The following is a 12012-nucleotide window of genomic DNA, read 5'->3' as shown; positions in this document are numbered from 1 at the left end:
TATATATAGATGGCATATATAGAGATACAAATATATGGTAGATATAGAGGCACATATATATGATATATATATATGGCATATATAGAGATGTATATATATACATATAAATGGTATATATAGATGTATATACATGGTATATATAGATGGCATATATAGAGATACAAATATATGGTAGATATAGAGGCATATATATGATATATATATATGGTATATATAGAGATGTATATATATACATATAAATGGTATATATAGATGTATATACATGGTATATATAGATGGCATATATAGAGATACAAATATATGGTAGATATAGAGGCATATATATATATATATATATATGATATATATAGATGTATATATGTACTATAAATGATGAGTGATATACTATACTAGTGCATATATAGATGTATATATATGGTATATATAGAGGTGTGTATATATATGGTATATATAGATGGCATATATAGAGGTACAAATATATGGTAGATAGAGGCATATATATATATAGTATATATAGAGGTATATATATGGCATATATAGAGGTGTGTATATATATATATATATATATATATATATATATGTGTGGTATATATATATATATATATGGTATATATATGTATATATATATATATATATATGGTATATATAGATGGCATATATAGAGGTACAAATATATGGTAGATATAGAGGCATATATATATATATATGGTATATATAGATGTATATATATGGTATATATAGAGGTGTATATATATATATATATATGGTATATATAGATGTATATATATATGGTATATAGATGGTATATATAGAGGTATACATATACATATAATATACCTCTATGAAGAGGATGCATTGTGATGATACTTTTATATATATATATATATATATATATGGCCACATGGCATTCGTCATCACTAGAATTGAAAAAAAACTAGTAGGATTTACTTTTGTAAAAAGGCAGAGAAATTTTTAGGGGCAATGAATACTATAGAAACGCAGAGAAAACAAAAATGCAGAAGGAGAAATAGCAGTTCTATAACAATCTTGCTAGCTATTTATACCAATAGGCCCGTAGCAGAACTTCAGAGTTTCATGCAGTTAGCATTTATTACCCACCCATTACGCGCCAGGCACTGTGCTACCCATTGGACATTCCATTACTAGCGTCCCTGCCCTCCGGGAGCTCACAGTCCAAAGGGGAAGACGACATACAAAGGGGGGAAGTAAGAGGACAGCTTTTTTTTGAATACTAGAATGTGTTTGTTGATGACTAAATGTAAAACAAAAAATAACCAAAAAGAAGGAGAGAGAGAGAGAAAAGCCAAAACGCACAGCACAGAACAGTGGATCCCGTAAGGCAGTTCCTTCTGATTGGGCCAAAGTTCCCACCTAAGTGCAAAGAAAGCGTACTATGTCATCTAGCCCCATCTCTCTTTCTGGAACAAAATGCATCCCAATTTGTTATCTCCAGCACGTGAAACGCAGAGGTCGGCTTCTCTTCAGTGCTTTTCCCGAGAGACGCAAAAGAAACTGAAGCCGCGGGGTGATTGACAGCTGCCAGTGTGGGAGGGTGCGTGCTCTGAGCACGAGCGCGCGCGCCCTGGCGCGCGAGGACGCGGTTCGCTGGGGAGGCGGGTTGGCCGGTTGACCGACACCCAGTCTAGCTGGTCCGCTGGTTTCAGGACGGCGGGCCGGTCGGCAGGGGGCGCTGCGCCCCCGCGCCGCGCTCCGCCTGCCCCTGGGTGCTCTCCGCGGCAGTTCGATTGGAGCAGCCGCCGGAGAACGCTTGGCGCCATTTTGAAGCGGAGAGGAGGAGGAACGGCCGGGTGAGCTGCGGAAGGGGAGGGGAGGGGGAGGAGGAGGCGATTGGATGCGGCGGCGGCGGCGGCGGCGGCGGCGGCGGCGGATCCCGGAGAGCAACGGAGTGCGAGGAGCAGCGAGTCCGGCAGCCGGAGGTAGGAAACAATTCAATTAATGGAAGAAAAGGTTTCTTCTTGCTGGCCCCGGCGCTCCATTTCCCCGCGGTCGGTAGCGTGTGGGTAAGGGTGCGCGTGTGTGTCTTTGGCGGGGGCTGAAGCACCGCCCGCCCGCCCGCCCGCCCTGCAGAAGCCGCGGCCGTCCTGTCTCCGACTCGGCTCGGCTCGCCTCGAGGGCTTAGCCGCCCCTTGGCCGGGAGGTGTCTCCGGCCTCGGGCGGGGGGAGGGGGCGGGGGCCAGGACCTCCTGCGACCCCCTCCCACCCCCCCCTGCGCACACACACACACACACATACACATACACGCGCGCGCGCGCACACACAACACACACGCGTGCGCGCGCCGCTGGCTTTATCCGCGGCTTCTAAGAAATTAAACTTGCCGCCTTCCTCCGGGCGGGGCGGCCGCGGGGCCCGGGCTCCGGGCAGCCCGGGGGAGGCGGGCGACCTTGGCCGCGGGGGCCGGGGAAGGAACAGCCCCCGGTTTCCTGGGCTCCCCTTCCCGCTGCTCCCCTCCCCCCGCTCCCCGGTGGCGGCCGCCGCCGCCGCCGGCCTGGGCTCGGGCTCGGGCTCGGGCTCGGGCTGTTTCGCGGACCGCAGGCGGGCGGCGCGGTTCTCCTGTTGAATCCTCTGGCGGGTTTTTTCCCTTTCCAGGGGTGGAGTGGGTTGGGAAGGGGAGGAGAAAGGCAGCGCTGTGAAAGCCGGGGGGCTGAAGCCTCCCCGCCGGGCCCCTCTCCGGGGCCCCCCCGCTTCCCTCTGCCTGTTTGCCCTGACTCAGGGCTGCCGGCACCCCGCAGCCGCCCCCTGCGCCCCGCGAGCCCGGGGTTTCCCCTTTGCGCACACGCTGTCTCAGCCTCTGCTCCGAGTGAGAGGAGGATACAATCTGTCGGTCGTTCTTATACTGTAACTTGTCAGTCGCCTGAGGTAAATCTCACCGGCCGCCGGTGGAGGCGGTGGGCCAGGGAACCCTAGAATCTCATGGAGAAGGACGAGGACTTGCTTTAAATTACTGCGCCCTGGTGACAGTTGTGTTCGATCTGATCCTCTCAGTTGGAACCGGAATGAAAATTGTTATGGAACTGCAGAATATTCACATGTTCTTGTGGATCTTGATGGCTAGTTTTTGTCTCCCTTGTGGATACTTTAAAAAAAGTTTCTGGCTGTGGGGCGTGCTTTTTGTATTTTATTTCCCCAGAACATATGTTACACGTAATAATTTAAGCGTATGAATTTGAACCATGAGGTATAAGCCTGCATCGCACTGCACTACACTAGTTAATGAGTATCGTGAGTTCAGTGCAGGTTTGAATCAAAAAGGGATATATGTATCCCCAGCACTGGAGCATAGTATTCTGAACTGTTAAGCAGTAGTTAATACTAGAAAACATATTTTGAAGTGAAGACAGCCCTCTGAAAGTGCCTTTAGTTTATCAGTTCATTTTATTTATTTCTACCCTTTTATTATGTGGGCTGTTGGGGTCTGGTTTGCTATAGTTTTCATGAAGTACATGCTGAAGTCTCTGGAGTGTCTTTTTACATTTAAGGATATATCCTCTTCTCAATTAAAGCTTAACACTTAAAAATCTATTTGTATTTTATTAGAGGAGGCAGCTGTAATTTTAAAATCTTACCATATATATTTTGAATGACAATCTAATCAGCATGCTGTTTTACTAAATCTAGAAGTAAGTGTGAGAGTTGAATGGATTGTCCATCTTCTAAACCAGGTATCTAGTGGACTGCTGTGGTCTGTTTTGCTGTAATGTTTATGAAATAATACGCAGTATATTTCATATAGTAGTGTGTCTTTTTATAGTTAAGGATATTTTTGTTGTTTGAGATCCTATATTCTCTTCTCAAATAATGCTAACACTTAAAAATCTGTTTGTATTTTATTAGAAGAGGCAGATTATAAATTTTAAATCTTAGCATTTACATTTTGAATGGCAATCTAATCAGCACTGTTCCTTTAACAGATGTAGAAGTAGGTATAAGAATTGAATGGTTTGTCTTATCTTCTAAATCAGTTAATCTATCTAATAGGAAAGTGAAAATAAGATGAAACATAAATCAGAATTAAGGTTTGAATGAATACATTTTGGTCTTGGCACCCTGGAGTACACATTTTATATTGGATCGACATAATTAAAGACAATAAACCCTCCCACAAGTATGAGTTGTTCTGGGGCAAGTTCAATCCCTAAAATGTGTGTTTTTAGTGTGTTAGCATGTGCACTCTTATTTTCTATGTCAGCACAGAATTTAATTGCTTGTGAAGAATAAGCAGATAAGTAATTTAAAAGTTTAAATTGTAATAGTTTGGCTTTTTTATTTCAAAATTTAATTTTTTCTAAGGAACCATACATGTGTAATGAAAACATCTTAGAAACATAAGTTCATTAAAAAATGAGTTAAATCATATGGTCATTTGAACATTTAATTATGTGTGTGTATGTGTGTTTATAGGAACCTATATTTCCTTTCAGAAATGCTTTTTATGTCTGCAGAAATAACATGTTACATTTAAGCTTTTTATTTTTATTTTTTTTTTACTTTTATAATTTTTGTTGTGCTGTTCCATTTCTCTTTGGGTATCTGAATTTTATGTTCTTAAAAAAAACCCAAATATTTTCTTTTTTTTTTTTTTTTTTTTCAGCATTTATTTCTTTCTCCATTGTGGCTGTCTCCTCAGCATTTTAATTCTAGTATTCAGATTCTTCCTCCAATTTTTTTTTTTAAATAACCCTCTTTTCTTTTTCTCATTTTCTTATAAGTAGAGGACATTTTGGTGTGGATTATACTGGTGCTTGCTGTAATAAAGTCATGTGATCAAGATTGCTTGTTTAAAATGACTTGTTACCATGAGTTGACTCTTGGTGAGGGAAAAGCTTCCTTGTGTGTTTTGAGGTTATTTTGTAAAATTGATTTAAAATAATAAGTACTTTCAGACTGGGGAATTATCGGGCAGTTTGTTATATCTGAGAAGGGAATGATACCTTTCTCAAATTATTCTCTTGAGAATTGTAATGTGATAGAATTTATGTCCAAAACATTGGGAGAAAACAGAATTGTTCACTGCTTTCATGTGATTCAGAGTCCTTAGAACTTTTTGAGTTGTGATTTTGGGGAGGAGTTATTATCTGAAGTGTGGAAATAGTATCAAGAAGACAATAAAAAAAATTCCTCTTTTTAGAAAGTAAGCAAATGTTAGTTTGTATGAATACTGATAAATAAGATATAGTTTTATTGGAGTATAAATTTTAGAACTAGAAGGGAAATTAGAGCTGAAGCACATCCAATTTCTTTAGTTTTGAAAATGAGGAAACTGAGGCCTCGGGTCAAAATACCAGATATATGATGATGGAACCTAGACCGGAAGTAAGGTCTTGACTCCTGGTTCAAGGGGTACTTTTCATTTAATACTTAGTTTGTGTGGGGGAGTGAGCCAGAGCCTGAACATAGGGTTCTTTGTATGGCAGTAAATTATTTCTTTCCCAGGCCACAAAATCAGCCAAGAAGCAGCATTTCAAAGTAAACTACCAGATGTTCTTTTGCTTAATCTAGCTTTGACAGTTTCTATGGAGGTTGTGTCTAGTTACCTGCTTCTGAAGATGTTTTTTTGTTTTTGTATGAAGCTGCTTGTTTTTTCATAATATAAATCTTCTCAATATATAATATTAGTTTTTATTTGTGAAACTTATAATTTGGGAAATGTAGTGTCATTTTAAAAATTCAAATTTGTATCTTTTTCTCCCTTAATTTTCAGTCTACCCCAGAGTCAATATCCATTACAGGATTTTAGATATTTAGAAAAGTTTGTGTTTTGACTTTCTTCTTATTATAGGGCAGTTAAAAAAATTATATAAGTGTATATACACATATACACCTATAGACACTGGGAGTGGATTTATCTTTGAATTTTCTATTTGAAGCTATCAAATCATTTGTAATATATCTTATTTTGGAGGAGTGTTAAGGCCCAATTCTTTGCTTAAAATATAGGCAGTCTTTTTCAAGGTAGTACTATATTTTTGTCTCCTTAGCAATTTAAATTAAGAATTAGTTCTATTTTGAGAGTAACGTTTTCTTTAATTTCGTTGTCAATAATTGATCATATTGTGTGACCAACAAACTGAAGACTGAGGATATATCAGCAAAATTTAGCATTATAATGATGTTTAACTTAAATATTTATTTGACATGTTTGATGATAAGCAACAATTGTGGTACTTAATAAATGACTAATATTACACTTACAAATCAAACCAAGCATTTTTAGAATAATGTGGAAGGGGTGAGAGGAAAAGTAGAAAGGGAAGCAGAACTTTAAATCGGGCGACCCAAGTGAAGTCAGGTGCCCAGTGTCTTCTTTAGGCCAGGTGTCACTGGTCTGGATATTTTGACAGATTCTCTGAAAGCCAGGGCAGTATTAATCCTGGGATTCCATTGAGTTTTTCTCAGTAGTGGTGGTGGTGGTGGTTGTCCTCTGTCCTTAAAAGAATGAAAATAAGATTGGACAGCTTAGAGAGTAGCCCAGCACTCCAAATTCTAACTTGGTGTCAAGTAGGGAGAAGAAAGAAAAATTTGTGGTTTTGGTACCAGGAGGAAACAAAAAATACCTTTTTCTTGTTTCTAGGACTGACTTTAGATTAAATCATGTAAAGCTAGTTTGCATAATTTGTTCACTGAAAGTTGATACTTTTATTAAATACTTAACTTTTCAACATTTCGTATATAATGATAGTAAGTTTATGGATAGAGGTCTTTGCCAGAAGTCAGGAAGATCTGTTCTCTCTAGATATAAATAACTTTTTTTTTTTTTTTTTTAATCACGGGTCCTTTGGAATTGTCTTGGATCATTGTCTTGATCACAGTAGCCAAGCCTTTCACTATTGATAATCCTCACACTATTGCTGTAACAGTGTACAGTGTTCTGTTTTTGGTTACTTCACTTTGGATGAGTTCATAAAAGTCTTCCCAGATTTTTCTGAAACTATACTGAAACTATCTTGCTTCTTATTTATTATGGCACAATAGTATTCCATCACAGTTATATACCAACATTTAGTATTAATCCATTTCCCAGTTGATGGACATCCTCTTGGTTTACAAAAAGAGCTGCTTTATCTTTGTACATTTAAGTCCTGTTTCTTTTTTTTTTTTTTTTGATCTCATTGGGTACAGACCTAGTAGTACCATTGGGTTGAAAGATATGCACATTTTTATAGCCCTTTGGGCCTAGTTCCAAATTGTAATCCAGTATGGTTGGACTAGTTTATAACTCTACCATTAGTGCATTAGTGTCTCAATTCTTTCACATTCCCTCCAATATTTGTCATTTTACATTTCTGTCATGTTAGCCAATCTGATAAGTATGAGGTGGTTTCTCAGAATTTTAATTTGTATTTCTCTAATCAGTAACAGTTTAGAGAATTTTTTCATGTGACTTGATAACTTTGTAAATTCTGTGTTTCTTTTAAAAATATCAAGTCAGTTGAGGTAGTGGGTAGAATATTGGACTTTATAAACAGGGAAAGTAGGATTTCAAAAAAGGTACCATCTCTAACCATTGCTGCTTGACCGTAAAGGTCAAGACACTTTTCCTCTTTGATCACTGATAACCCCCTCCCAAGAGTTAACTTACTTATTACCAAGACAGACAGTTGCTCTCTGCTTGTTAGAGTTTCTACACCAAGGAAAGCGCAGATCTTTGTCATATTGATACATTTACCAAATAATAGCATTTCACATATTGTAGGATGGTTGTAATCCCTTAAAAGCATTTATGACTCGTTTAGCTTTTTTAAAACTACTTTTGTGGGATAACCACGAAGCACTAGTTACTTAGAGTACTACCAGCTTTGGAGTCAGAAGGATTTGAATTCAAATCCAAGATCAGACACTAGTTCTGTGATCTTAGGCAAGTCACTTGATTGCCTCTCCTCTAAAACTGAATAAAATTACCTTTGTGAACTTTATTTGTTAAACTAATGAGTGATTTAACAAATTAGTTCATTTCTGTTACTATTTTTTGGACAATAAAGGTAAGAAGATGATTATGTTGAAAGAATTTTGAACTCAATTTCTGTGACACTGAAATCACGATGATACAGGATTTCGAATATTAACATGTAGAATTCAATATTGTTGACAAGTTGTTACAGATATTTACATTTGTACTTAAGGTTACATTCAGACTTTCTGAATAGCATTGCTATTTCTCTAAAAAAAAGAAAGGCAGCTATTTGTAGTATATTAGAGTGTTGGACTCAGAAAGACCTGGGTTCAAATTTCATCTCAGATACGTATTACATATTTAACCCAGGGCAAGCCTTTTAACCTTTCTAGGGCTCTGTTTCATCATTTGTAAAATAAGGGAGATGGCCTTGTTTTTATAAGGTCCCTTTCAGTTCTACTTTGTAACTCTGTTTAACTAAGGTAAATGAAGGAATGCTACGTTTTATTGATCTTTGTTCTATGCACACTTCATTTAGACTTGAGAACACTATCGAACTTCCAGGAACTTGAATAGAGATGGTGGATAACTGTAGCTTGAAATTCAGGATGCTATTTTTCAGTGATGATATTTATCTTTGGCTGTTGGTGAAGTGTACCATTATTAGTAGCAGTTTTATCTTGATGAATAAATAGTGGAGATGGATGCATTAGGCAACAATTGGCATGACCCATGTGTCCTTCCTATATAGCCCATAGCAGATTGTGCTTTTTCTGGTAAGGAATATTTCAGCTATAGATCCGAGACAAAGGCAAGGTACAAAACAGAGTGAGATTCTCATAACTTTTTTTCCTTTCCCCATGCATTTATTCTTTAAATACAGTGGGAGAAGTGAAAGGAACATCCTCTCTGAATCGGTAGTGACTGCTAGTAATATTTAGACATTTAAGTAGTAATCAAAATTATATCTTGACTAGTTGACTTGCCCAAAAAATCCCCCCACATATTAGCTAAAGTAATACCTAGAAAAAGGGAGAGAAGGAATTGTTTCTGGGAATGGCTGAGGTGGGGTTGTTTGAGGAAAGAAATAGATGTTTTAACATCTAGGAAGATGTTGATAATGATTTTACTTGCTGAGAATGCCCATAGTGTAGTGGGAAGAACCCCATCATGGAGTTAGTATAGCTGGATCCTCCCTATGTGACCTTTGACAAGTCTGAGTCTCTTAGATTCCTGAGCTGTAAAGGATAATAAATGTTGTACAGACTCTCTTACAGAGTAGTTCTGGGAAAAGTGTTTTGTAAACTGTAAAGTTTTTATATAAATATAAGCTGACATTGCTATATCTATGCTGCTACTACAACCTTTGATTCTAGTGTGAGAAAAAATATTATAGGTGTGAAAATATCTAAAGTAGTGTGCAAGTTGTAATGGCTACACAAATTCATGTGAACTGTTGGGTTACATATAGCCTATTGTTCTAAATTTAAAAGCAGAGTGTAATTATAGTTATTTGTGAATCCCAGAGAACTTTTGACCCATCCTGAGTATATAGCTTCCTAGTAAGTCCAATATGAATTGGCCAAGCATGGTTCATAATTCATACTGATCAAACAGTTAAGTATTAATATCTCCTAGATAATGAGAATACAAGAATGAAAACTAAACAGCATTTGCCTTCAATAAACTTGCATTGTATGGGAAAAGAGTATATATATGTGCATGAAAGTAAATGCTAAAAGCTGTACAAAGTGAATTTGAACAGGGGACAGACAATAGTATTTGAAGGAGGTATAATTAAGTAATATCACAAAATTTGACAACTAATTATATATGTGGTAGCCAGAGCAGAGAGAGTGAGGAGATGAAGATGATTCAAGTTTGTACATCCAGGTAAATGATTGTGTGGTGGTACCTTTTATAAAAATAAAGAAGGTAGGAAGATAAATGGTTTTTTTTGGGGAGAGGATAATAAGTTCAGTTTAAGAAACTATATTTGACATACCTATGAACATCTAGTGGGAAATGTCCAGTTAAGCATTTGATTTCCTTTTTTTTTTTTTTTTTTAATTGGGGTCTTTGATGATGAACTTCCCTTCTTGCAAAGGCAAACCTTTTATTAATGATTTCCTAAATGGCATATACAGTCCTATCCTCCATCTTATCCCTACTAATTTTCTCCACCAAATTGCCTCTACCATTATCTAATTCTTGCTATATCTTATTTTCATATTTTTCTGTCTATTGGTTCTTTCCTTGTTGCCCCCAAACATCATTGTTTCCCCCTCCTTAAAAAAATTCTTAATCTGACCATCCCCACTTGTTCTCATATCATATCTTGTATTTCTCCTCTATCTGTGGCTAAACTACTTAAGAAAGTTATAATCAATATCTCCATTTCATTCCCTTCTCTCTTCTAAACTCTAGAATCTGTCTTCTAATTATTCAACTGAAAATGCTCTTTCCAAAGTTACCAATAATCTCTTAATCACCATATTTATTGGCAATATTCTCACTACTCTGCCACATTTGTCATTGTGATCACTTTCTTTTTTGAGATGCTTTATCCTCTAGGTTTTTGTGTTACTGTTTTTTCCCTGGTTTTCCTACTTATGCAACCACTTCAGATTCCTTTTCTTGTTCTTCAGTCCTTGTTCCCACTAAATCCTCTAAGGTCTTTAAGCCCTTTCTCTTTTGGCTCTAAAAAAAAAAAGTAATTTATTTGGTGATCTTAGCAGTGCTTGACACATAGTAGGCACTTAATTAGTGTTTATGGCTGACAGACTCCCATGGGTTGAGTTATGCCTCTTTGCGGATAGTTCTCATATCTATGTATCAAGCCTCTCCTCAACTCCAGTCTTTTTTTTTTTTTTTTTTTAATAGTTTTTTATACCCAAAACGTATGCATGGGTAATTTTTCAACATTGAACCTTGCAAAAACTTTTCTTTCAACTTTTCCTCTCCTTTCCTCCACCTCCTTCCCTAGATGGCAGGTAGTTCCATACATGTTAAATATTCAACTCCAATCTTAACACTTTACACTCCTGTGGCATCTCTCTGAAAGTGTATTTTCTTTAGGCATCTCAAACCTCTTGCTCCCGAATTTTACATGTTACTGTTAATCTCTTTATCACTCTCTGTCTCACTCATCTCCATATATGATTTGCTGTCAATTATTGTCATCCATCCTTCCACATTTCTTGTGTTAGGTCCCTTTCTCTCCTCTTACAAACATACTCTTGTTTGGGTTATTGCAATAAGAAAACAACCAAGAGGGAACAAAGTTTAAACCCACATAGGAAATATCCAGGAAGAAGAAAGGGTAGTCAACAGTATCAAGTGTTATAAAGAAGCCAAAAAAGGATGAGTACTGAGAAAAAGGCCATTGCATGTCGTTTAAGAGATCATGGATAACTTGGAAAAGTCAGATTATAAGGGATTGTTGAGAAATGATTGAGAAAGCAAGTGGAGGCAGTGAATATTGACAAGTATTTCTAGTAGTTTAGCTAATGACAGAGGAGAGGAAATGGAAAGGGTGAGGTATTGTTTTTAGAGTTTTAAAATTTATTTTAAAGGATGGGGAGACTAAAGACATGTTTGTGGATTGTAGGGAAAGAACAAGTGAATAGAAGATTGGATATTATTGAGACAGGCGAGGTAATTGCGGGGGAACTCTGCTTGTGGAGTAGAAATGGAATCAGAACAAGAAAACACAGCCATCAAGCCAGCATCATACCATTCATATATGGAACCATCTGTTGTAGCAAATGGAGAAGTTTTGAATTCTGTGGATAAGTTCATTACCTTGGCAGTATACTTTCTAGGGATGTACGTATATTGATAATGAGGTAGATACATAGGGAGCCAGGGGTAGTTTATTGTTTGTAAGGCTCTGAAGCGCAAAGTGTGGGAGAGGAGAGGTATTAGACTTACTATCAAACTGAAGGTCTATAGAGCCATTTTGCTGACCTCATTGTGAAACTTGGACAGTATAATAGTGCCATGCCAGGAAACTGAATCGCTTCCATTTGAATTGTAAGAAGATTCTGAAGATCACTTGGGCAGGATAAGATACCACC

The 12012-nt window shown here is 37.7% G+C and overlaps 1 protein-coding gene across 6 annotated transcripts in view; it reads left to right on the top strand.

The window, feature by feature from the left end:
* The first annotated feature begins 1908 nt into the window (after positions 1 to 1908).
* PDS5B (PDS5 cohesin associated factor B) overlaps positions 1909 to 12012 on the top strand; it is a 210854-nt gene continuing 200750 nt past the window's right edge. For 5 of the 6 annotated variants that reach the window (XM_031960714.1, XM_031960713.1, XM_031960712.1 and 2 more), the window contains exon 1: positions 1909 to 1958. The gene's annotated coding sequence lies outside the window, so the exon portion shown is untranslated. The remainder of the gene's footprint in view (positions 1959 to 12012) is intronic. The other variant, XM_031960715.1, reaches the window with a different exon arrangement.

Source organism: Sarcophilus harrisii, chromosome 3 (assembly GCF_902635505.1).
Source record: "Sarcophilus harrisii chromosome 3, mSarHar1.11, whole genome shotgun sequence".
NCBI classification, from domain to species: domain Eukaryota; kingdom Metazoa; phylum Chordata; class Mammalia; order Dasyuromorphia; family Dasyuridae; genus Sarcophilus; species Sarcophilus harrisii.
Note: the sequence above shows the minus strand (reverse complement) of the source record. Positions and strands in the feature narration are given on the sequence as shown.